The following is a 24,293-nucleotide window of genomic DNA, read 5'->3' on the forward strand; positions in this document are numbered from 1 at the left end:
TATTGCTGTTACATTGTACAACCTTCAATGTTGTGTTATAATTACATAAAATTCGGGCAAATTAGTTCGCAACGAGCCAGGCAGCCCAAACTGTTGCATATACCCTGACTCTGCGTGCAATGGACGCAAAAGAAGTGCCACAATTTCACCTGGTTAATATTGCCTGCTAACCTGGATTTCTTTTAGCTAAATATGCAGGTTTAAAATATATACTTCTGTGTATTGATTTTAAGAAAGGCATTGTTGTTTATGGTTAGGTACAGTCGTGCAACGATTCTGCTTTTTTCGCAAATGCGCTTTTGTTAAATCATCCCCTGTTTGGCGAAGTTGGCTGTCTTTGTTAGGAAGAAATAGTTTTTACACAGTTCGCAATGAGCCGGACGGCCCAAACTGCTGCATATACCCTGACTGTTGCAAGAGAAGTGACACAATTTACCTAGTTAAAAGAAATTCATGTTAGCAGGCAATATTAACTAAATATGCAGGTTTAAAAATATATACTTGTGTATTGATTTTAAGAAAGGCATTGATGTTTATGGTTAGGTACACGTTGGAGCAATGTCAGTCCTTTTTCACGAATGTGCACCGCATCAATTATATGCAAAGCAGGACACGTTAGATTAACTAGTGATTATGATTGATTGATTGTTTTTTATAAGATAGGTTTAATGCTAGCTAGCAACTTATCTTGGCTTCTTACTGCATTTGCGTAACAGGCAGGCTCCTCGTGGAGTGCTATGAGAGGCAGGTGGTTAGAGCGTTGGACTAGATAACTGTAAGGTTGCAAGATTGAATCCCCGAGCTGACTTGCCTAGTTCAATAAAGGTGTAAAATATATATATATATATATATATATATTTTAAATCGGCCAAATCGGTGTCCAAAAATACTGATTTCCGATTGTTATGAAAACTTGAAATTGGCCCTTGAAATCGGCCCTAATTAATTGACCATTCCAATTAATTGTACATACATATTGTCATGTTTTGTCATTGATTATCATGCCTTGTCCCTGTTCTTCTCCTTCTATTCGTTTCCCTCTGCTGGTCTTATTAGGTTCTTTCCCTCTTTCTATCCCTCTCTCTCCCCCTCCCTCTCTCACTCTCCCGCTCTCTCTTCTCTCTATCGTTCCGTTCCTGCTCCCAGCTGTTCCTATTCCCCTAATCAATCATTTAGTCTTCCCACACCTGTTCCCGATCCTTTTCCCTGATTAGAGTCCCTATTTCTCTCCTTGTTATTCGTTTCTGCCCTGTCGGTTCCTTGTCTAGAATTCACCGTGCTGTGTTTGTGTATCGCCCTGTCGTGTCGTGTTTTCCTCAGATGCTGTGTGGTGAGCAGGTGTCTGAGTCTGTTTGGTTCAAGTGCCTTCCCGAGGCAACCTGCTGTTCACCTGCTGTTCAAGATCGAGTCTCCAGTTTGTCCTCGTCATTTCGAGTGAAAGTTGTGTTTTTTGATTGTATTTACTTTACTGGATTAAAGACTCTGTTTTCGCCAAGTCGCTTTTGGGTCCTCTTTCACCTGCATGACAGAAGGAACCGACCAAGGAATGGACCCAGCGACTTCAGACGCTCGTTACACTGCCGTCGAGATCCAAGGAGCCATGCTCGGCAGACACGAGCAGGAATTGTCTGCTGCTCGCCATGCCGTGGAGAACCTGGCCGCTCAGGTTTCCGACCTCTCTGGACAGTTCCAGAGTCTTCGTCTCGTGCCACCTGTTACTTCCTGGCCTGCCGAGCCTCCAGAACCTAGGGTTAATAACCCACCTTGCTACTCCGGGCAGCCCACTGAGTGCCGCTCCTTTCTCACGCAGTGTGAGATTGTGTTCTCTCTCCAACCCAACACATACTCTAGAGAGAGAGCTCGGGTTGCTTACGTCATTTCACTCCTTACTGGCCGGGCTCGAGAATGGGGCACAGCTATCTGGGAGGCAAGGGCTGATTGCTCTAACAAGTTCCAGAACTTTAAAGAGGAGATGATTCGGGTTTTTGACCGTTCAGTTTTTGGTAGGGAGGCTTCTAGGGCCCTGGCTTCCTTATGCCAAGGTGAACGGTCCATAACGGATTATTCTATTGAGTTTCGCACTCTTGCTGCCTCTAGTGAGTGGAACGAGCCGGCGCTGCTCGCTCGTTTTCTGGAGGGACTCCACGCAGTGGTTAAGGATGAGATTCTCTCCCGGGAGGTTCCTTCAGATGTGGACTCTTTGATTGCTCTCGCCATCCGCATAGAACGACGGGTAGATCTTCGTCACCGGGCTCGTGGAAGAGAGCTCGCATCAACGGTGTTTCCCTGCTCCGCATCGCAACCATCTCCCTCCTCTGGCTCAGAGACTGAGCCCATGCAGCTGGGAGGGATTCGCATCTCGACTAAGGAGAGGGAACGGAGGATCACCAACCGCCTGTGCCTCTATTGCGGAGTTGCTGGACATTTTGTTAATTCATGTCCAGTAAAAGCCAGAGCTCATCTGTAGCGGAGGGCTACAGGTGAGCGCAACTACTCAAGTCTCTCCATCAAAATCCTGTACTACTTTGTCGGTCCATCTACGCTGGACCGGTTCGGGTGCTACATGTAGTGCCTTGATAGACTCTGGGGCTGAGGGTTGTTTCATGGACGAAGCATGGGTTCGAAACATGACATTCCTTTCAGAGAGTTAGAGAAGCCTACGCCCATGTTCGCCTTAGATGGTAGTCATCTTCCCAGTATCAGATTTGAGACACTACCTTTAACCCTCACAGTATCTGGTAACCACAGTGAGACTATTTCTTTTTTGATTTTTCGTTCACCGTTTACACCTGTTGTTTTGGGTCATCCCTGGCTAGTATGTCATAATCCTTCTATTAATTGGTCTAGTAATTCTATCCTATCCTGGAACGTTTCTTGTCATGTGAAGTGTTTAATGTCTGCCATCCCTCCCGTTTCTTCTGTCCCTACTTCTCAGGAGGAACCTGGCGATTTGACAGGAGTGCCGGAGGAATATCATGATCTGCGCACGGTCTTCAGTCGGTCCCGAGCCAACTCCCTTCCTCCTCACCGGTCGTATGATTGTAGTATTGATCTCCTTCCGGGGACCACTCCTCCTCGGGGTAGACTATACTCTCTGTCGGCTCCCGAACGTAAGGCTCTCGAGGATTATTTGTCTGTGTCTCTTGACGCCGGTACCATAGTGCCTTCTTCCTCTCCGGCCGGGGCGGGGTTCTTTTTGTTAAGAAGAAGGAAGGTACTCTGCGCCCCTGCGTGGATTATCGAGGGCTGAATGACATAACGGTTAAGAATCGTTATCCGCTTCCCCTTATGTCATCAGCCTTCGAGATTCTGCAGGGAGCCAGGTGCTTTACTAAGTTGGACCTTCGTAACGCTTACCATCTCGTGCGCATCAGAGAGGGGGACGAGTGGAAAACGGCGTTTAACACTCCGTTAGGGCATTTTGAGTACCGGGTTCTGCCGTTTGGTCTCGCCAATGCGCCAGCTGTTTTTCAGGCATTAGTTAATGATGTTCTGAGAGACATGCTGAACATCTTTGTTTTTGTCTATCTTGACGATATCCTGATTTTTTCTCCGTCACTCGAGATTCATGTTCAGCACGTTCGACGTGTCCTACAGCGCCTTTTAGAGAATTGTCTCTACGTAAAGGCTGAGAAGTGCTCTTTTCATGTCTCCTCCGTTACTTTTCTCGGTTCCGTTATTTCCGCTGAAGGCATTCAGATGGATTCCGCTAAGGTCCAAGCTGTCAGTGATTGGCCCGTTCCAAGGTCACGTGTCGAGTTGCAGCGCTTTTTAGGTTTCGCTAATTTCTATCGGCGTTTCATTCGTAATTTCGGTCAAGTTGCTGCCCCTCTCACAGCTCTTACTTCTGTGAAGACGTGTTTTAAGTGGTCCGGTTCCGCCCAGGGAGCTTTTGATCTTCTAAAAGAACGTTTTACGTCCGCTCCTATCCTCGTTACTCCTGACGTCACTAGACAATTCATTGTCGAGGTTGACGCTTCAGAGGTAGGCGTGGGAGCCATTCTATCCCAGCGCTTCCAGTCTGACGATAAGGTTCATCCTTGCGCTTATTTTCTCATCGCCTGTCGCCATCTGAGCGCAACTATGATGTGGGTAACCGTGAACTGCTCGCCATCCGCTTAGCCCTAGGCGAATGGCGACAGTGGTTGGAGGGGCGACCGTTCCTTTTGTCGTTTGGACAGACCATAAGAACCTTGAGTACATCCGTTCTGCCAAACGACTTAATGCCCGTCAAGCTCGTTGGGCGTTGTTTTTCGCTCGTTTCGAGTTTGTGATTTCTTACCGTCCGGGTAGCAAGAACACCAAGCCTGATGCCTTATCCCGTCTGTTTAGTTCTTCTGTGGCTTCTACTGATCCCGAGGGGATTCTTCCTTATGGGCGTGTTGTCGGGTTAACAGTCTGGGGAATTGAAAGACAGGTTAAGCAAGCACTCACGCACACTGCGTCGCCGCGCGCTTGTCCTAGTAACCTCCTTTTCGTTCCTGTTTCCACTCGTCTGGCTGTTCTTCAGTGGGCTCACTCTGCCAAGTTAGCTGGTCATCCCGGTGTTCGAGGCACTCTTGCGTTTATTCGCCAGCGCTTTTGGTGGCCGACTCAGGAGCGTGACACGCGCCGTTTCGTGGCTGCTTGTTCGGACTGCGCGCAGACTAAGTCGGGTAACTCTCCTCCTGCCGGTCGTCTCAGACCGCTCCCCATTCCTTCTCGACCATGGTCTCACATCGCCCTAGACTTCATTACCGGTCTGCCTTTGTCTGCGGGGAAGACTGTGATTCTTACGGTTGTCGATAGGTTCTCTAAGGCGGCACATTTCATTCCCCTCGCTAAACTTCCTTCCGCTAAGGAGACGGCACAAATCATTATCGAGAATGTATTCAGAATTCATGGCCTCCCGTTAGACGCCGTTTCAGACAGAGGCCCGCAATTCACGTCACAGTTTTGGAGGGAGTTCTGTCGTTTGATTGGTGCGTCCGTCAGTCTCTCTTCCGGGTTTCATCCCCAGTCTAACGGTCAAGCAGAGAGGGCCAATCAGACGATTGGTCGCATACTACGCAGCCTTTCTTTCAGAAACCCTGCGTCTTGGGCAGAACAGCTCCCCTGGGCAGAATACGCTCACAATTCGCTTCCTTCGTCTGCTACCGGGTTATCTCCGTTTCAGAGTAGTCTGGGTTACCAGCCTCCTCTGTTCTCATCCCAGCTTGCCGAGTCCAGCGTTCCCTCCGCTCAAGCGTTTGTCCAACGTTGTGAGCGCACCTGGAGGAGGGTGAGGTCTGCACTTTGCCGTTACAGGGCACAGACTGTGAGAGCCGCCAATAAACGCAGGATTAAGAGTCCAAGGTATTGTTGCGGCCAGAGAGTGTGGCTTTCCACTCGCAACCTTCCTCTTACGACAGCTTCTCGTAAGTTGACTCCGCGGTTCATTGGTCCGTTCCGTGTCTCCCAGGTCGTCAATCCTGCTGTGCGACTGCTTCTTCCGCGACATCTTCGTCGCGTCCATCCTGTCTTCCATGTCTCCTGTGTCAAGCCCTTTCTTCGCACTCCCGTTCGTCTTCCCTCCCCCCTCCCGTCCTTGTCGAGAGCGCACCTATTTACAAGGTACATAAGATCATGGACATGCGTTCTCGGGGACGGGGTCACCAATACTTAGTGGATTGGGAGGGTTACGGTCCTGAGGAGAGGAGTTGGGTTCCGTCTCGGGACGTGCTGGACCGTTCACTCATTGATGATTTCCTCCGTTGCCGCCAGGATTCCTCCTCGAGTGCGCCAGGAGGCGCTCGGTGAGTGGGGGGTACTGTCATGTTTTGTCATTGATTATCATGCCTTGTCCCTGTTCTTCTCCTTCTATTCGTTTCCCTCTGCTGGTCTTATTAGGTTCTTTCCCTCTTTCTATCCCTCTCTCTCCCCTCCCTCTCTCACTCTCCCGCTCTCTCTTCTCTCTATCGTTCCATTCCTGCTCCCAGCTGTTCCTATTCCCCTAATCAATCATTTAGTCTTCCCACACCTGTTCCCGATCCTTTTCCCTGATTAGAGTCCCTATTTCTCTCCTTGTTATTCGTTTCTGCCCTGTCAGTTCCTTGTCTAGAATTCACCGTGCTGTGTTTGTGTATCGCCCTGTCGTGTCGTGTTTTCCTCAGATGCTGCGTGGTGAGCAGGTGTCTGAGTCTGTTTGGTTCAAGTGCCTTCCCGAGGCAACCTGCTGTTCACCTGCTGTTCAAGATCGAGTCTCCAGTTTGTCCTCGTCATTTCGAGTGAAAGTTGTGTTTTTTGATTGTATTTACTTTACTGGATTAAAGACTCTGTTTTCGCCAAGTCGCTTTTGGGTCCTCTTTCACCTGCATGACACATATACTGTGCCACGCAAACGATTGGAGACCCCTACTCACTCAAAATATTTTTCTTTATTTTTACTATTTTCTACATTGTAGAATAATAGTGAAGACATCAAAACTATGAAATAACATATATGGAATCATGTAGTAACCAAATATTAGTGTTAAACAAATCAAAATATGAGATTCTTCAAATAGCCACCAGTTGCCTTGATGACAGCTTTTCAAACTCTTGGCATTCTCTCAACCAGCTTCACCCGGAATGCTTTTCCAAAAGGTTTAAAGGAGTTACATTTACATTACATTTAAGTCATTTAGAGTTCCAGAGCGACACAAATATTCACCTTATGACATCCAGTGGGACAGTCACTTAACAATAGTGCATCTAAAACTTAGGCTGCTGGTATTCCTTAAAGTTTTCAAGTTACATATGCTGAGCACTTGTTGGCTGCTGGCTGTTTTTCCTTCACTCTGCGGTCCGGCTCATCTCAAGCCATCTCAATTTGGTTGAGGTCGGGAGATTGGGTCATCTGATACAGTATTCCATCACTCTACTTCTTGGTCAAATAGCCCTTACACAGCCTGGAGGTGTATTGGGTCAATGTCCTGTTGAAAAGCAAATGACAGTGGGACTAAGCCCAAACCAGATGGGATGGCGTAGCGCTGCATGATGCTGTGGTAGCCATGCTGGTTAAGTGTGCCTTGAATTCTAAATAAATCACAGACAGTGTCACCAGCAAATCACCCCCACACCATAACACCTCCTCCTCCATGCTTTATGGTGGGAAATACACATGCAGATATCATCTGTTCACCGGGTCTCAACAAGACACGGCGGTGGGAACCAAAAATCTCAAATTTTGACTCCTGACCAAATGACAAATTTCCACCAGTCTAATGTCTATTGCTTGTGTTTCTTGGCCCAAGCAAGTGTCTTCTTCTTATTGGTGTCCTTTATTAGGTAGTTGTTGTGGAATTGTTAGATATTACCGCACTGTCGGAACTAGAAGCACAAGCATTTCGCTACACTCGCATTAACATCTGCTACCCATCTGTATGTGACCAATAACATTTGATTTGTAGTGCTTTCTTTGAAGCAATTTGACAATGAAGGTTTGATTCACAGTCTCCTCTGAACAGTTGATGTTGAGATGTGTCTGTTACTTGAACTCTGTGAAGCATTTATTTGGGCTACAATTTCTGAGGCTGGCAAACTCTAATAAACGTATCCACTGCAGTAGAGGTAACTCTGGGTCTTCCATTCCTTTGGCGGTCCTCATGAGAGCCAGTTTCATCATAGCTCTTGATGATACACTGAGTGGGAGGTCCCGGTGCACAACTGAGCAAGAGGACAAGTACATTAGAGTGTCTAGTTTGAGAAACAGACGCCTCACAAGTCCTCAGCAGCTTCATTAAATAGTACCTGCAAAACACCAGTCTCAATGTCAACAGTGAAGAGGCAACTCCGGGATGCTTGCCTTCTAGGCAGAGTTCCTCTGTCCATTGTTCTTCTGCCATCTTAATATTTTATTTTTATTTGGACAGTCTGAGATATGGCTTTTTCTTTGCATCTCTGCCTAGCAGGCCAGGATCCCGGAGTCGCTTCTTCACTGTTGACGTTGAGACTGGTGTTTTGCGGGTAATATTTAATGAAGCTGCCAGATGAGGACTTGTCAGGCGTCTGTTTCTCAAACTAGACACTAATGTACTTGTCCTCTTGCTCAGTTGTGCACTGGGGCCTCCCACTCCTCTTTCTATTCTGGTTAGAGCCAGTCTTACAGACTCCCATCTCTCCCTCTCTCGCTCCTTCTCACTGGTTCCCTATCATTCCCCTTTATTTTCTCGACCTCCCTGCTGCTCTCTTTACCCTTCTCTCCCTCCCCACCATAATGTCCCGTTGTTCTTCTATCGCTCCTTTATATCCCTTTCCCCCCTCCCTCTCTCCCTTTCATTTAGGGAGTTTGGGAAGAGCTGTTAGTGACTCAGACCTTATTACCGGGGCTCGTGATTGGCCGAGGTTTCATTAACATACCTGTCATCTCGCTGCTAAAGAGAAGAGAGCCATCACTCTCACCTCTAACATAGAGCAATCCAGTCATCTTGGAGCCTATATTAGCCCTCAGACAACTTGGAGGATAGATTGCATCAGCGAGCCCAGAATATGAGGAAAAGAAACTCCATCTAAGGGAGTTGTATGAGTAGCAGTGGACTTCGAATTCGGCCATTTTGGGTCAAGGTATCGCTCAGTTACAAACGTAATCAGGGGAATTGATTGGAGTAGTACATGTTGGAAACATAATACAGACAAAGGGATATGATTATTTAGAGTAACAAATCAATGTGTGATTGAGACAGACTGCTTGTTCACATGCATTGGGGGAGTGTGCTAGATATCTCTTTATATATCACCACTATAAATTGTCTAAAATGTTTGACAGTTTCCCCCTTGATAGATGAATCCCGCTTGTAGAGACTGGTGGGTGTATGCTGCAACTGCTCTCGGCTGATGCCCACCTGCTCTCAGCTGATGACCAATTGTTTCACAATTGCTGTTACAATCAGCAAATTGGCACTAAGCCACTGGAGGTGTCAATGAAGAAGCCATTTTGGCTCACCATGTCACTACATAGAGTACATAGAGTACTTGTTAAAGTTTAGCCATGTCGCTTTAGGTCAGTCATGATTGTACCGAAAGTCTCTTGTATTGTCCTTTTTGGCTCGGATGCAGGTAATCTAGGCTGGCTGGGCCAGGTAGATGAGGAAGGCATCAATGTTTGCTCACTTGCACTGGTTAGCCTGGTTCTGAGTCAATGGGGTTATATGAGTGTGGGGTCCATGTTGGCTACATTACACTGCATCTATAGACTGGCTCTAAGTCAACGGGGTTATATGAGTATGTCATTAATTTTGGCTCTTTTGCTCTAGTCTTTAGCCTAACTAGGCTGGCTTTGAGTCAGTAGGCAGGTTTGCATTGACCCAGGTTTATTTGACAAAAGCAATGTCACAAAAAAATATTTGCGACGTGCAATGGAACGGCAGATATAGAAGAAATGTTCCTAAAGATCGACAACATTTTCATTAGTTCGACAGGAGTGGATTTCTCTTTTGTTTTTTTTGCGACAAATGAAAGTTGAAACAGTATTTATCAAATAAATGATGATTGCCATATCATTTTGAAGTTATCTGTGGTACGTGATTTCATCACATAACTATAAAGCCCCACTCCACATTAAATTCTAAAAGCCTGGCCTCCCGGGTGGCGCAGTCGCAGTGCCACCGGAGACTCTGGGTTTGAGCCCAGGCTCTGTCACAGCCGGCTGCGACAGGGAGGTCCATGGGGCGCCGCACAATTGGCTTGGTTGGGTTGTGTTTCAGAGGCTCTCAACCTTTGTCTCTCCCGAGCCCATACAGGAGTTGTAGCGACAAGACAGTAACTACTAATAATTGGATACCATAAAAAGGGGGTAAAAAATAAAAGCCTGTGCTTGTTCAACTACAATTCCTTGCACAAGAATTCATCCCCGTTAGTGTTTTTCCTATTTTGTTGCATTACAACCTCTAATGGATTTTTATTTGGATTTCATGTAATGGACAAATTACTCCAAATTCTTGAAGTGAAAAAAAAAATAGTTTCAAAAATGTAAACAATATAAAAAACGGAAAAGTGGTGCATGTTTATGTATTCACCCCTTTGCTATGGAGCCAATAAATACTGGTAACTGGTGCAACCAGTTACCTTCCGAAGTGTCACAATTGGTTAAATAAAGTCCACCTGTGTGCAATCTAAGTGTCACATGATCTGTCACATGATCTCAGTAAATATACACCTGTTCTGAAAGGCCCCAGAGTCTGCAACACCGAGAAGCAAGGGGCACCACCAAGACAGCGGCAGCATGAAGACCGAGGAGCCCTCCAAACAGGTCAGGGACAAAGTTGTGGAGAAGTACAGATCAGGGTTGGGTTATAAAAAAAAATATCCGAAACGTTGAGCATCAGACGGAACACCATTAAATTCATTATTAATGCCCTCCAGGCAAGGAGGCGCTAAATACAGGAAAATTATTTTTATTTCACCTTTATTTAACCAGGTAGGCAAGTTGAGAAAAAGTTGAAGGATGGCGCTAAATACAGGGAAATTCTTTTTATTTCACCTTTATTTAACCAGGTAGGCAAGTTGAGAAAAAGTTCTCATTTACAATTGCGACCTGGCCAAGATAAAGCAAAGCAGTTCGACAGATACAACGACACAGAGTTACACATGGAGTAAAACAAACATACAGTCAATAATACAGTATAAACAAGTCTATATACAATGTGAGCAAATGAGGTGAGAAGGGAGGTAAAGGCAAAAAAGGCCATGGTGGCAAAGTAAATACAATATAGCAAGTAAAACACTGGAATGGTAGTTTTGCAATGGAAGAATGTGCAAAGTAGAAATAAAAATAATGGGGTGCAAAGGGGCAAAATAAATAAATTAAATACAGTTGGGAAAGAGGTAGTTGATTGGGCTAAATTATAGGTGGGCTATGTACAGGTGCAGTAATCTGTGAGCTGCTCTGACAGTTGGTGCTTAAAGCTAGTGAGGGAGATAAGTGTTTCCAGTTTCAGAGATTTTTGTAGTTCGTTCCAGTCATTGGCAGCAGAGAACTGGAAGGAGAGGCGGCCAAAGAAAGAATTGGTTTTGGGGGTGACTAGAGAGATATACCTGCTGGAGCATGTGCTACAGGTGGGAGATGCTATGGTGACCAGCGAGCTGAGATAAGGGGGGACTTTACCTAGCAGGGTCTTGTAGATGACATGGAGCCAGTGGGTTTGGCGACGAGTATGAAGCGAGGGCCAGCCAACGAGAGCGTACAGGTCGCAATGGTGGGTAGTATATGGGGCTTTGGTGACAAAACGGATTGCACTGTGATAGACTGCATTCTTGAGGGAAACCTGTTTCAGTCTTCCAGAGATTTGAGACTGGGACGGAGGTTCACCTTCCAGCAGGACAATGACCCTAAGCATACTTCTAAAGCAATACGTGGTTTAAGGGGAAACTTTTCAATGTCTTGGGATGGCCTAGTCAAAGCCCAGACCTCAATCCAATTGAGAATCTGTGGTATGACTTAAAGATTGCTGTACACCAGCAGAACCCATCCAACTTGAAGGAGCTGGAGCAGTTTTGCCTTGAAGAATGTGCAAAAATCCCAGTGGCTAGATGTGCCAAGTGTATAAAGACATACCCCAAGAGACTTGCAGCTGTAATTGCTGCAAAAGGTTGCTCTACAAAGTATGGACTTTGGGGCGGTGAATAGTTATGCACGCTCAAGTTCTGTTTTTTTGTCTTATTTCTTGTTTATTTCACAATAACAAATATTTTGCATCTTCAAAGTGGTAGGCATGTTGTGTAAATCAAATAATACAACCCCCCCCAAAATCCATTTTAATTCCAGGTTATAAAGCAACAAAATAGGAAAACCGCCAAGGGGGGTGAATACTTTCTTTATTTTCTTTACAGGACAAAGATTGTCCTGACTTTCAAGATTGTCACCTTGCTTTTTCTGGTTGGCTGGCAAGTTTCACCATGTTCTGTACTAAGATGGCTGTTGACTGCTGTTGCAGTGTCGTAGCCTTTCACAGGCTACCTGAGACATGAAACATGTGTGAGGGCATACAGGCTGTTTATTCATGAGCAGTTTGCCTAAATGGGTAATGGAAACACTTCAACCGCTATATTTTTAAATCGACAGTGTAGCATTTTTGTGAAAAAGGTTTTGTTTTTAGGTGTGACGTCATTACGTCCAGCTGTTTTGATCGGCACAAGGTCGTTAAATGGAAATGCACTCTAGCAGGAATATGTTGCATCCATCGACAAAAAAAGAACACGTCACAATGGAATAGAAATGGAAACATAGCTAGTAATGGTGTCCATGTTGGCTGAGTTGCACTGTTTCTAAGCTGGCACAGAGTCAAATAGGTTGTATGAGCATGGGGATGACACGGGCTGAGTGCCCCTAACATGCGCTGATTACACACAGGAGACAGGGCGATATAATACCTCTGGCACAGGCTTGTTTAGACTCGTCTAAGATGTCACTGTCCCTCCCAGGACGAAAGAACCAAAGCACAGAACAGGATAACATAACTAAGCCTGTTACCAGTACCCGTGTCTTCATGGTTGGGGTGGTGCGTGTGTGTGTCTGACAGTGCGTCACAAATGCCATATTGTATAAGTGGGCGTCTAGCCCAGAATGCATTTCATGCTCACATGACTGAACATGACAGGTCCTCTTTTCTGATCGTGCCCATAATGACTACCTATACACACCCATGCGGTGCACCATTCAACAACACACACACAGTAGCACACACACAATATTCCTACTAACTAAGAGTGTCAGTGTGGGGAAACAGCAGTAACTGAGGCTCATAAACCCAGAAGGTTGGAGAGAACGAACGAGAGAACGAGAGAGAGAGAGAGAACAGGAGATGGAGCAGGAGATTGTGTGCGAGAGAGAGAGAACGAGCGAGAAAGCAAGAGGGGGAAAGAGCGACAGAAAGCTAGTAAGCAGGAGAAACCATGTTTTTCCTCAGTTACACAAAAGCTAACCATTTCCAGTTATGGATCAAGGCTCTTTGTGAGAGAGCGGATCACACAGGAGGATAACGAGGAAGTCTCGCCTCCTCTCACTCTAAAAAGCTAACTCCTCTACGGTGTAGGAGGTGGTGGAGAGGAAAATGACACAGTATTGAAAATAAGAGTGCTTTTATGGCAAAGAGACATAGCAAAGAAAACATTTGGTTAGAGCAGCCATTTGTTTAGAGCAGCAGCTACAGTATATAAGTACATTAAACCTTCCCAGATATCCACAAACACACATACAGCCAAACTATACAAAAACTCCCAAAGTGCCATAAAAAGCCCAGCACAAGACAGACAAGTTGAGCCAACCTATAGCAATCTCTGAGTGCCATAGGCAATTACACACCCATCACTACCTCAGTCTGTCACTCCCTCAGACACTCATCCTTGACTCTCCTCTAAATGTCAGAGTGGAAGGAACAACAGTGTTCCAACAACAGATGGCTAAAACAGTGAGGGGAACCAGGCGTAATTGTATCTCTGCACCACTGGTCTGATCCAGCCCATTCTCTACCCTGACAAAATCTGTCAATTCTGTCACCACTGCAAAGATAAACCAAACAAACACTGATATGACAAGACAAAACTGACGTGGGGCCTGTAATCTCTTGTAGACAGAGGCACGTAACATAACTGGTGTCGTAGCATCCTTCAGGCTGTGGGATGCAACGACTAATGAGGGACTTTGTTCTGGTGCGCAGATTTGTCACTGGTCATTTGTACAAATCACGATGTTGCAAGTGCTCAAATATCAGGGAAGGGACATTTGGCCCATAGACTTTCCCATAACATGCAAAGAGGGAGAGAGAGAATGGGGGGGGGGGTGGAGTTCCTCGTTTTAACAAGTCTCCCTCATAACCTAATCGATTATCTGACACAATTACTTAAGTTTTTAGTTCTGGGTGTCCGAGTTTAGGATCCATGAAACATGTGTAGACAGAGGGTGACCGTGTGAGGAGTCTATCTGATCATATTAATTTGGTATCAGGCTGAATAGGATCGATGTGTGTGTGTATATATGTGTATCATTTCTATAGTCTCTCATCCTCTTTACCAAACTGCAGACAACAGACACACCGCCCTACCGGCTCTCACAGTCTCACATCAGAATTAAACGTTCATCCATGTTTCTCAAATGTCAAATTTCAAAGTGTTTAAGGTTAAGTTAAGGCGTTAACTCTGCATGTTTAAGGTAGGGTTAAGTTCAGGCATTAACTATGAATGGTGAAGGCAAGGGCTAGAGGCTTGGGATATGTTTAAAACAAAAATATGGTGGATTCGAATTTACAACATTTGGAATTGGAGGCAGATGCATGCCATCGGCCATCCTGTCCACAATGCCCGAGAAAAACCTACTTGAAGCTAACAGCGCTCACTGCTGCCCCTAGTGGCTGGTTTCCATGTTCTCTCACAAAGTCCTCAAGACATGGATGAACGTCGAATACTGACTTGAATTATGGGTGACTTGGCTGCACCACACACTGGTACACATTTTGACTCAGTCTTCTGTATTTGTTCTAACTGTCATATGCATCATCCTACATGCATGCCAACAGTACTGTGGTTGGTGCTTGGAGCTGAAGGAGAGAGGAAGCCATTGCGTGTCAGTGATAGGAAGGAACACAGTTTCCAGAAAGAACTACTGGAAGAGTATGCCCTCTGGGTAAACGTGTCTCTCCCCCTACTAGACCTTTGGGACTCAAGGAGAAATACACAGAGAGAGAGAGAGAGAGAGAGAGAGAGAGAGAGAGAGAGAGAGAGAGAGAGAGAGAGAGAGAGAGAGAGAGAGAAGAGAGAGAGAAAGAGAGATGCAGAGAGAGAGAGATGATAGATCTTCTGTCCTCCTGACATCACTGGCAGCAAGCTGTAGTGTGACCACACACACACTGAGGGAGAGTAGTCCTGCCATGTTGTAGGCTGGCAGTGTTCTAGACCACACACTGAGGGAGAGTAGGCCTGCCATGTTGTAGGCTGGCAGTGTTCTAGACCACACACTGAGGGAGAGTAGGCCTGCCATGTTGTAGGCTGGCAGTGTTCTAGACCACACACTGGACACCTCGTACTTGGATGAGACACCTGCACCTTCACTAGCCGTACACACAATGTTTAATCACAATATAGTAAAGAGATAGAGAATTACACATTCACCCATAAATAGACTTAGTTACAGGTTTATTACTCATAGCAAATTAGCATACAGCTTCACAGACACAAAATTTCCCCATTACCATTTCTGTGTGTGTGTGTGTTGGGGTGCACACACACACGCACACATACTTTTCTCCATATTGATATCGAGGGCGAGACAGCGGCCTCTTTAATTATCAATGAACACCACCTGCACGTGCCCAATCTGTTTGAGGAGTGTTTATTTTATGATGTAAGCGTGCTTGTGTGTGTGTGTGTCTCTTCAATAATATGGCCTTTGGCCACGTGCCAGCTTGTGTAATGAGTGACAAACACAGCGGATCAGATGATGCACAACATTGTTGCAAATTAGAAGGGACAAGTCAGTTCCTGCATTGGGAGCCTTGCCCCCCTAACTAACTAGGAAACAAAGTCACCTGGGTGGAAAGTAACTCCGGCCACTTGTACTTCCTGTGTGTAGATCGTGTCAAACCTGTTTGTCTTGTCAAGAAGAAACCCTGACGAAAACTTTGAATCAACGTTACAGCAATGTTGGCTTGTGACATAATAAATCATCGCGCCGGCGTATAAGAGAGAAACTCGATTCTTTCCATCTTAATTTCTTTAGCGAGATCTCGTACCACCAAATGACCCACATGACACCCTTCAAAGTATTAACATGTCTTATTATTGGGCATGCTGCTGTGCTAGACATGTTCGTTTTTAGTCGAGCACCAGATGTGTCATCCGAGTGAGTCGGATGTTCCAAAAATCAAGATAATGCACCAGTCAAAAGTTTGGACACACCTACTCATTCACGGCCTTTTCTTTATTTCTACATTGAAGAGTAATAGTGAAGACATCAGAACTATGAAATAACACATATGGAATCATGTAGTAAGCAAAAAAAGTATAAAACAAATCCAAATATATTTTATATTTGAGATTCTTCAAAGTTGCCGCCCTTTGCCTTGATGACAGCTTTGCACACTCTTGGCATTCTCTCAACCAGCTTCACGAGGTAGTCACCTTGAATGCATTTCAATTAACAGGTGTGCCTTCTTAAAAGTTAATGTGTGGAATTTCTTTCCTTCTTAATGTGTTTGAGACAATCAGTTGTGTTGTGACAAGGTAGGGGTGGTGTACAGAAGATAACCCTATTTGGTAAAAGACCAAGTCCATATTATGGAAAGAACAGCTCAAATAACCAAAGAGAAATGAGAGTCCATCATTACTCTAAGACATGAAGGTCAGTCAATCTGGAAAATGTCAAGAACTTTGAAAGTTTCTTCATATGCAGCCGTAAAAACCATCAAACAGAATGATGAAACTGACTCTCATGAGGACTGCCATAGGAAAGGAAGACCCAGTTACCTCTGCTGCAGAGGATAAGGTCATTAGAGTTACCAGCCTCAGAAATTACAGCCCAAATATATTTTGATTTGTTTAACACTTTTTTGGTTACGACATTATTCCATGTGTGTTATTTCATAGTTTTGATGTCTTCACTATTATTCTACAATGTAGAAAATCGTAAAAACAAAGAAAAACCCGTGAAAATCCCTGAATGGTTGCATCACTGCCTGGTATGGCAACGGATCGGCCTCTGACTGCAAGGCATTACAGAGGGTAGTGCGTACGGCCCAGTACATCACTGGGGCCAAGCTTCCTGCCATCCAGGACCTCTATACCAGGTAGTGTCAGAGGAAGGCCCTAAAAATTGTCAAAGACTCCTGCCACAATAGTCATAGACTGTTGTCTCTGCTACTGCACAGCAAGCAGTACCGGAGCGCCAAGTCTAGGTCAAAAAAGCTTTTTCACACCTTCTACCCCCAAGCCATAAGACCACCACACCCCATATTTTACGCTGCTGCTACTCTCTGGTTACCAACAATGCATAGTTACTGTAACTCTACCTACATGTACAGATTACTTCAACTAACCACTTCAACTAACCTGTGCCCCTGCACATAGACTCTGTACTGGTACCCCCTGTATATAGCCTCGCTACTGTTATTTTACTGCTGCTCTCCAACTATGTTATTTTTAACCTGTTTTTTATTTTATTTAACACTTATTTTTCTTAAAACTGCATTGTTGGTTAAGGGCTTATAAGTAAGCATTCACTGTAAGGTCTACACAAGTTGTACTTGGCGCATGTGACAAATAACATTCGATTTGATTTAATTTGAATGAGTCGGTGTCCAAACTTTTGACTGGTACTGTATGTAAATTAATATTTTATTTTCAATAAATTAGCAAACATTTCTAAACATGTTTTCACTTTGTCATTATGTGGTATTGTGTGTAGAAGGGAGAGAAAAAAAAACATGATTTAATAAATGTTTTATTTAGACTAACAAAAAAACATGGAATACGTTAATGGACATGAATACTTTCTAAAGTACTTTCGATTTACCCTGGTCGGAAATCTCCCCTTGATGCATTGCCGGAAATAAGACAGTTTAGTGCTCAAATACACAAAGTAAACATAGATACAATTAATGCACAAAGGAAATGCTCAGTAGATTTAATCTTCAGATAAATACTCAGACAAAACATAATCCATTTCCTCTTACTTGGTTCCCCCCTCTTACTCTGCACTGCGTGTAGTTTAAACCCATTCATAGGGCATGCTTTTATGGCTAGCTTCATGACAACGGCACGCAGCGTCAGACTCTCTCTCTGTGTGTGTGTGTATGTGTATATAGGGCCACCCACCCCCGCAAGGCCAGAGTTATTGTCAAGGTTACCTCAGTTTGCATACAAGTCAGGGGTTGGGGACATGGATGGCTGACACACACACACACACACACACACACACACACACACACACACACACACACACACACACACACACACACACACACACACACACACACACACACACACACACACACACACACACACACACACACACACACACACACACATGCCTTTGGGCTGTTTGACAGGGGAAGAGCAACTGTGAGTGTGGCAGTGTGTGGCAAAACCAAAACCTGGACAACCTACCAAAGGGTAGAATTCACTCTAACCTGCTTCTAAGTCAAAACAGTAAGATCTACAACTCACGGGACAGCATTCTACATCCAAGTCAATACAGTAAGATATACAACTCTTGGGACAGCAATATTCACATTCAAGCTTCCTCGTGTGAATTTTAGCGTGCTCACTAGAGGTAGTGGAACTAAATGAGGCATGGACTGACATGAGGGTGATACTAGCCATTCAGTACACACACACATACATTTTGTATACTGGTCCCTTCCCCCCTTGTCTGGCTCTCTGTGCCCTGCTGTGGGCAGGCTGTGGATTAGGGGCAGGGCAGAGGGCATGCTGGTTGTGCCAGCTGCTGCCAACTACATCCTTGCCAGCGTTGTCAGTAAATAATGCCACTTATGTGTGGTAAGCCAAACACAGACAAAGTGTAAGACGTGTTTGTGATTGAGTGTGTAAGACCATTGCAGGTTGTTATGAAGGAGATAGAAAGTTGTACATTTACACCGTATGCTAGAACCCACAAGATCAACCTTCACGTGACTCCTAGACTAGAGAACACAAAGCCTACCTCACCAGTATCTGTTCTCTCACCAAACATGCAACAGAAAATGCAGTTCTACCCCTTATTGTAAAGACCTGTGGTTGGTCTCCTTGGAGACCAGGTGGGAAGAGAACAAACCCTGTCATTAGTCATGACTTTGGCAATAGTCATCCTCTCACCTTTGCATTATATTTAACCATTTACAACTGCTTCCCGACACACATTTATTGAAACATTTAACTAGATGCTACCTGATCCACCATCCACTGATTTGCGTGTTCACCTTAACATACCACACAAAAGAACAGTCTAGTTCTCCTCCACAACAGGTGTTTTTTTCCTCTCTTTTCATTCAATAATTTTTCTTCAAAGAACTTCTAACACATGAAACCACACTGAATACTTGACAGATAGGATGCTGTATCAAAGGCATTTTTATATGGAAGCTCGCTAACACACACACACACACACACACACACACACACACACACACACACACACACACACACACACACACACACACACACACACACACACACACACACACACACACACACACACACACACACACACACACACACACACACACACACACACACACAGCTCTTTAGCAAGCCGTTGTCCCAGTATTGATGAAACTGACCGACATCCTTGGGTTACCCACTTTCCCAAAAGAAGACCCCGGTCTCTCCCTGCTGGTGGTGTTTGTGTCCACACACACAGGCTCATGTTTCCCCTCATATCTAGCCATGGTCTCGGTGTGGGACTTCTGAACGCAGTGGAGGACTATCAATGTTTCCTCAGACGTACAGAGCAACATGATACCTGCCCCTACGCATCCCACTGGAACGAGGGAGAGAAAGAGTAGAGGACAAAAGAACAAAGGATCAATCCAAAGTTCCATTGCTCTCAGAATCACCACTCTTCTTTGTGTACTGAAGCGTGGACAAAGACAAGTATGAATATCCACAGAGCACACATTATGGGTGTAATACAGCTTGGAAAACGACACTGACTAGCGAGCTACCTGATAAGACCAGTATCTGTTTTCTGCAACATTCTGTTTGGAGACCACATTAGAATAGCCTATACAAAACCACAACAAAAGCTCAATCAAAAGTGAAACAGAGCATGAGAGAGCAAAAAAAAAAGGTCTAGCAGGCAGCGAGCATTTGTCCCTACACACCACACCCCAACTAAGGTTAGAATTAGTGTTAGGATTAGAATTAAGTTAAGGGTTAGGAGCTAGGTTTGGTTTTAGGGTTAAGGTATGGGTTAGGGAAAATAGGATTTTGAATGGGACTGAATTGTGTGTCCCCACAAGGTTAGTTGTACAAGACTGTGTGTTTGTGTGTGTGTGGTGGCCTATCAGTGACCAACTTTCACATCTCCCAAGAGTCATCGTGCTCCAGGGAATTCCGTAGGCCAAGTCGCATCAGAGAGAAAGTCACTTTGAGGAACTAAACAGAGAATTAGTGTTTCAAAAAGAAAAAGCTTAAGATAAAGGTCTGTTCATGAGAATTCAGATGTACTGAATTAGTTTAGGGTTGTATATAGAGAAACCTGTGTCTTCATGTTCAGTCATTCTTCCACCCATTACATAATTTGTTCACTTACTCACTGACCTGCATTTGTGTATCAATAATTGTAATCAATAATAATTTCTTATTAAATCCAGTCATTCATTCCTGGGAAACATTGACTTATCTGACACTGTTGATATTAAATTGATATCTGACGAGTGGCAAGGTTCAGTGCAGTGTTAACCAGCAAGCACAGATAGATTGAAACAGCCCTCAGCGAAATAAATGTATCAAACAAGCTTCTGAAATCATGTTTAGCTGTTTGCTTGACTGAATTAATTTGCCCAAGTGCTGGCTGGCTCGGAGGGGCGCATCGAGACACTTACTGACACACACAGCAGTGCAATCTCTCCCTGTTTCGCTCCCAAGTTAATTGCCATCAGTCCAGGAGTCAATTTCAGTCACATACCCCAGTCAATAACACATGACTGTAGACAGGATGCACGAGACATAAATATGGCCTTCCACAGGAAATCATGGTGATAATGAGGAGCATGATATCTTGACAGGAAACATGGGGGGAGGCAGAGAGGAAGGGAGGAGACGCAGTTTCTCCACAATTAACTCAGAATATAAGGCATGTTAACAGTCTTAATAAGCTACACTGCACACACAACTTTCCCACTCATTGCCTGCCCCTTGTGATCGAAGAGTTGTTGGGGAAGGTATGTCATTATTTTGATATGACACAGGGAATTTGTTGGAGTTGATTGATTTCAGAATGCATCTTTCATCACATTATAGTCTATGCTTCACTCTCTGTGCCCAACATATCCTCTCTGTAGCAAAACCTAAACATAGCAATCAGGAAAGTGTTAAGACCCCCAGGATCAATTATCTAACTGTTATATTAGGACTGCTATTATTAGATAATAACTGGCAATTTGGGAAGGTAAACGTGCAGTGTGTCTAGAAACATTCCCCAAAGTATGTGTTTGGCATGAAAACATTCATCCTTGTGCAGAGGGCTCTAGCAGAATGAACAATGAACCTGCATCCAGCTGGAGCTCTGGTGTAAACTACACACACCCAACACAGTGCAGGTGCACTTCCACTATGGTGCTAATGTTGTGTTAGCTCCCGAGAAGCATCATCTCAAGATTTTTAAAGGGTTGATTCCATTGGTGGGAAACCAACTAGAAATAGACATGAGTCATTACCCTATCAGGTTTCTCTGAAATGTGGCACCAACGTCCAGGGAATTTTGCCACCGCACTATAACAGGGAGAAACGGCTGGATTTCAGATCTATCGTACTAATCTTATGGGAATTGGCCTCATGACATGTTCTCTTTTTTTCTTCAACATTTTTCATCATTACAAAAACAGATAATCATGACATCATACATTAAAGTTCCCAACAACATTGTGAGAGACAGTGGCTTTCACGTCCCTATTTAGTTGAACAGACTTTATCAAGGTACTTCTATGCAGAGTTCGATAACTAATAATCGCTGAAGAGGAATGCATACATAGTTGTGATTTTGTTTGTTATAGCCTCTCAGTGTAGAGAACATTTGGCAGGGACCAAAGGGGAGTGTAAGGCTGTCAAAGCCATGGGGGGGGGGGGGGGGGGGTCCATGAAAGACATGTGTGTGAACTGTCAATAACTATAACAGCCAGCACTTTGAGGGAAGTATCAACCTAGGAAGGGCACGTCCCCTTGCACAACAACTTCAAAGCCCACAAAGCTCCATCCATGCACGCACAATCCACAGCCACCTTGCAGGTTGCAGAGGTAGAATTTTGCAAGTTCAACCACCAGTCAATCCGATTCCAGAACGTTAGATGCTGAAGTGGCCGAATGTTGCAAACGTCTGCAGGGAGAACCCTTTCTAAAAGCCAGAGCTACACAGAAACATTGGATCAGCATGAATAATCTACAGCTACTTTGTTTCAATCTTGATGCCTGAGAGGCGCGCTTTGCGCAATCGGATTCATAATGTCAACGCTGTGTTTATACAGTGGGAAATATACCAGATATCACTCTGCAAGCGCAGGCTGATGAATATAATAACGCTTGTCCTGGGGGCCTTTAGAATTATGTATTTATCAACATAACCTGCTCAATGTAAGCAAAAGCTGCAAGGGAAATGCGTGACAAAGCTAGAGGGTCTGACCGTACCACCCGGTGAAAACTCTTATCCTATTCTTCACGGTCGAAGGATAACAACATGCCAATATCACACACCAACACCAGCAGCTTATTTCCAAACACACAAACGCAAGTGAACGCTACACGATATCAGACCGATATTTTGTGTAGGCTAGGGTCTCCGATAGCAGACGTCTCAGCCCACCCCCGCCGCGTGGTGCGTTATAGCGGCTACCTTACCTTTGGAATTGCTGAATGCCGTGTACCAGGAGAGCGAAATGAGTCCGCATAGACCAAACAATACGACCGTTAGGAAGGTGCCATTTCGGAGCCTCATCTCCGGATCCCCGGGCTCATGTCCGAACCGAGTGCGGGGTATCTGGGCTCTCTCTGCTCGTTTGCGGTGCTTCCAAGAGATAAATGCCTCTTTACGCCTGGCAGTCGGAGCAGAGGACTGGGTTTGTTATTGCGCGGCGCTCTGCTCTCGGGTAGACTACTCAGTCGCACAAGCATGCAATGCTCACCAGGAAGGGTTGCCAGAAAAGGGGGGGATATTTTTTCTCTCTCTCCTCGAGTCAGAGCGGAGTGGTTAAAGAGATACCATAGTGTTGCAAGTGGGCGTTGGGAAATGTGAAAGGCAGCAGCTCCAGGTTGATGTTCATGTTCCGCTCATTTAATTTAATGACGTAGGCCTAAGTGCCCGAGGTAGCCTACAAGTGCTTCTTCATCCATTCTGATACCGAGCCTGACATGCAAGTGCAGCACCAAGAGGCAAGAATGAAATAGCCCCACTTGGCTAAAACATTTGACAGTGCTTTAAATTTAATTTTACTTCTGCTATAACGTGGAAAGGCAAACCATGTGCCCAAATCCATATGGGTTATTTAGCCTACCTAGAAGCGGGCTGTCAATTAAACACATTTTCGTTGAATAATAAACCTAATTCAAATTTGGGGTCCGAATGAACAGTGCATTTCTCTCCACATCTGGCCGGAACACACATGTTTTATAGGCTGCACTAATTAGTCAAATTAACAAACCATTGCGCAAACTGTTTACAGATGTCAGTCGCTCTGCAAACAAGCTGCAAACATACTCACTACTACTGTCGAATTGAAAAACAATAAACAGGTAGTCTATCTTACAAAAAATATTTTTTTCAAACTATTTTTACTTAACTAGGCAAGTCAGATAAGAACAAATTCTTATTTTCAATGACAGCCTAGAAACAGTGGGTTTAACTTCCTTGTTCAGGGGCAGAACGCCAGTTTACCTTGTCAGCTTTCGGTCCAACGCTCTAACCTCTAGGCTACCTGCCGCCCCTATCCAACAAGACACTTTCTTGTCAGTCAACTTTTTTTTCTTTTGATAAATGCGCCATAAAATTAATCATAACACAGGAATAATGTCAGCAAATGAAATTATACCCATAGAGGTTATTCCAATGAAAATGGCCCCGTGTGGCTCAGTTGGTAGAGCGTGGAGTTTGCAACACCAATGTTGTGGTTGAGATTAACCCAGGGGACCAGTACGGAAAATGTAAGCACTAACTACTACGTACTGTAAATCGCTCTGGATAAGAGGGTCTCCTAAATTTAAAAAATGTAAGTGACAGACAATACCATTTTTAACATGGTTCGTGGTTCGTGGAGAAATGCTAACACCTAGCGGTGAAATAAAAACATACACGTGGCTCATTTACTACTTTTACGTACGTCTTGGTAGGTCTTGGTTTTGACAAGACGGATTACATTTTTTGTCTGATTTGACTTTTCGTAGCAGCAGGGTTGGATAATTTAGACAGAAGGTTAGAATAATTAACGTAGCAGGTTAGGAGAATCTCTTATAGTCATGACCTTGCGCCTTTTCCCTACCATTATTGCTAAAGTGACAATTACTCATCAAAATAACCATGGGATAACCTTAAATTAGCCCATGAACATGGTCATTCAAGCTTTATGGCAACAATGATAGATTAATTGGACACAGAGTGACAA

At 44.6% G+C, this 24,293-nt stretch overlaps 1 pseudogene across 1 annotated transcript in view; it reads right to left on the reverse strand.

Annotated features, from left to right (window-relative positions):
• Window positions 1–22,982, reverse strand: part of LOC123993486 — a 202,006-nt pseudogene extending 179,024 nt beyond the window's left edge. Inside the window, exon 1 of the transcript XR_006831454.1 lies at window positions 22,537–22,982. The product of XR_006831454.1 is annotated as an alpha-1,3-mannosyl-glycoprotein 4-beta-N-acetylglucosaminyltransferase B-like (transcript). The remainder of the gene's footprint in view (window positions 1–22,536) is intronic.
• Window positions 22,983–24,293: the final 1,311 nt, after the last annotated feature.

This window comes from Oncorhynchus gorbuscha, linkage group LG13, assembly GCF_021184085.1.
Source record: "Oncorhynchus gorbuscha isolate QuinsamMale2020 ecotype Even-year linkage group LG13, OgorEven_v1.0, whole genome shotgun sequence".
NCBI classification, from domain to species: domain Eukaryota; kingdom Metazoa; phylum Chordata; class Actinopteri; order Salmoniformes; family Salmonidae; genus Oncorhynchus; species Oncorhynchus gorbuscha.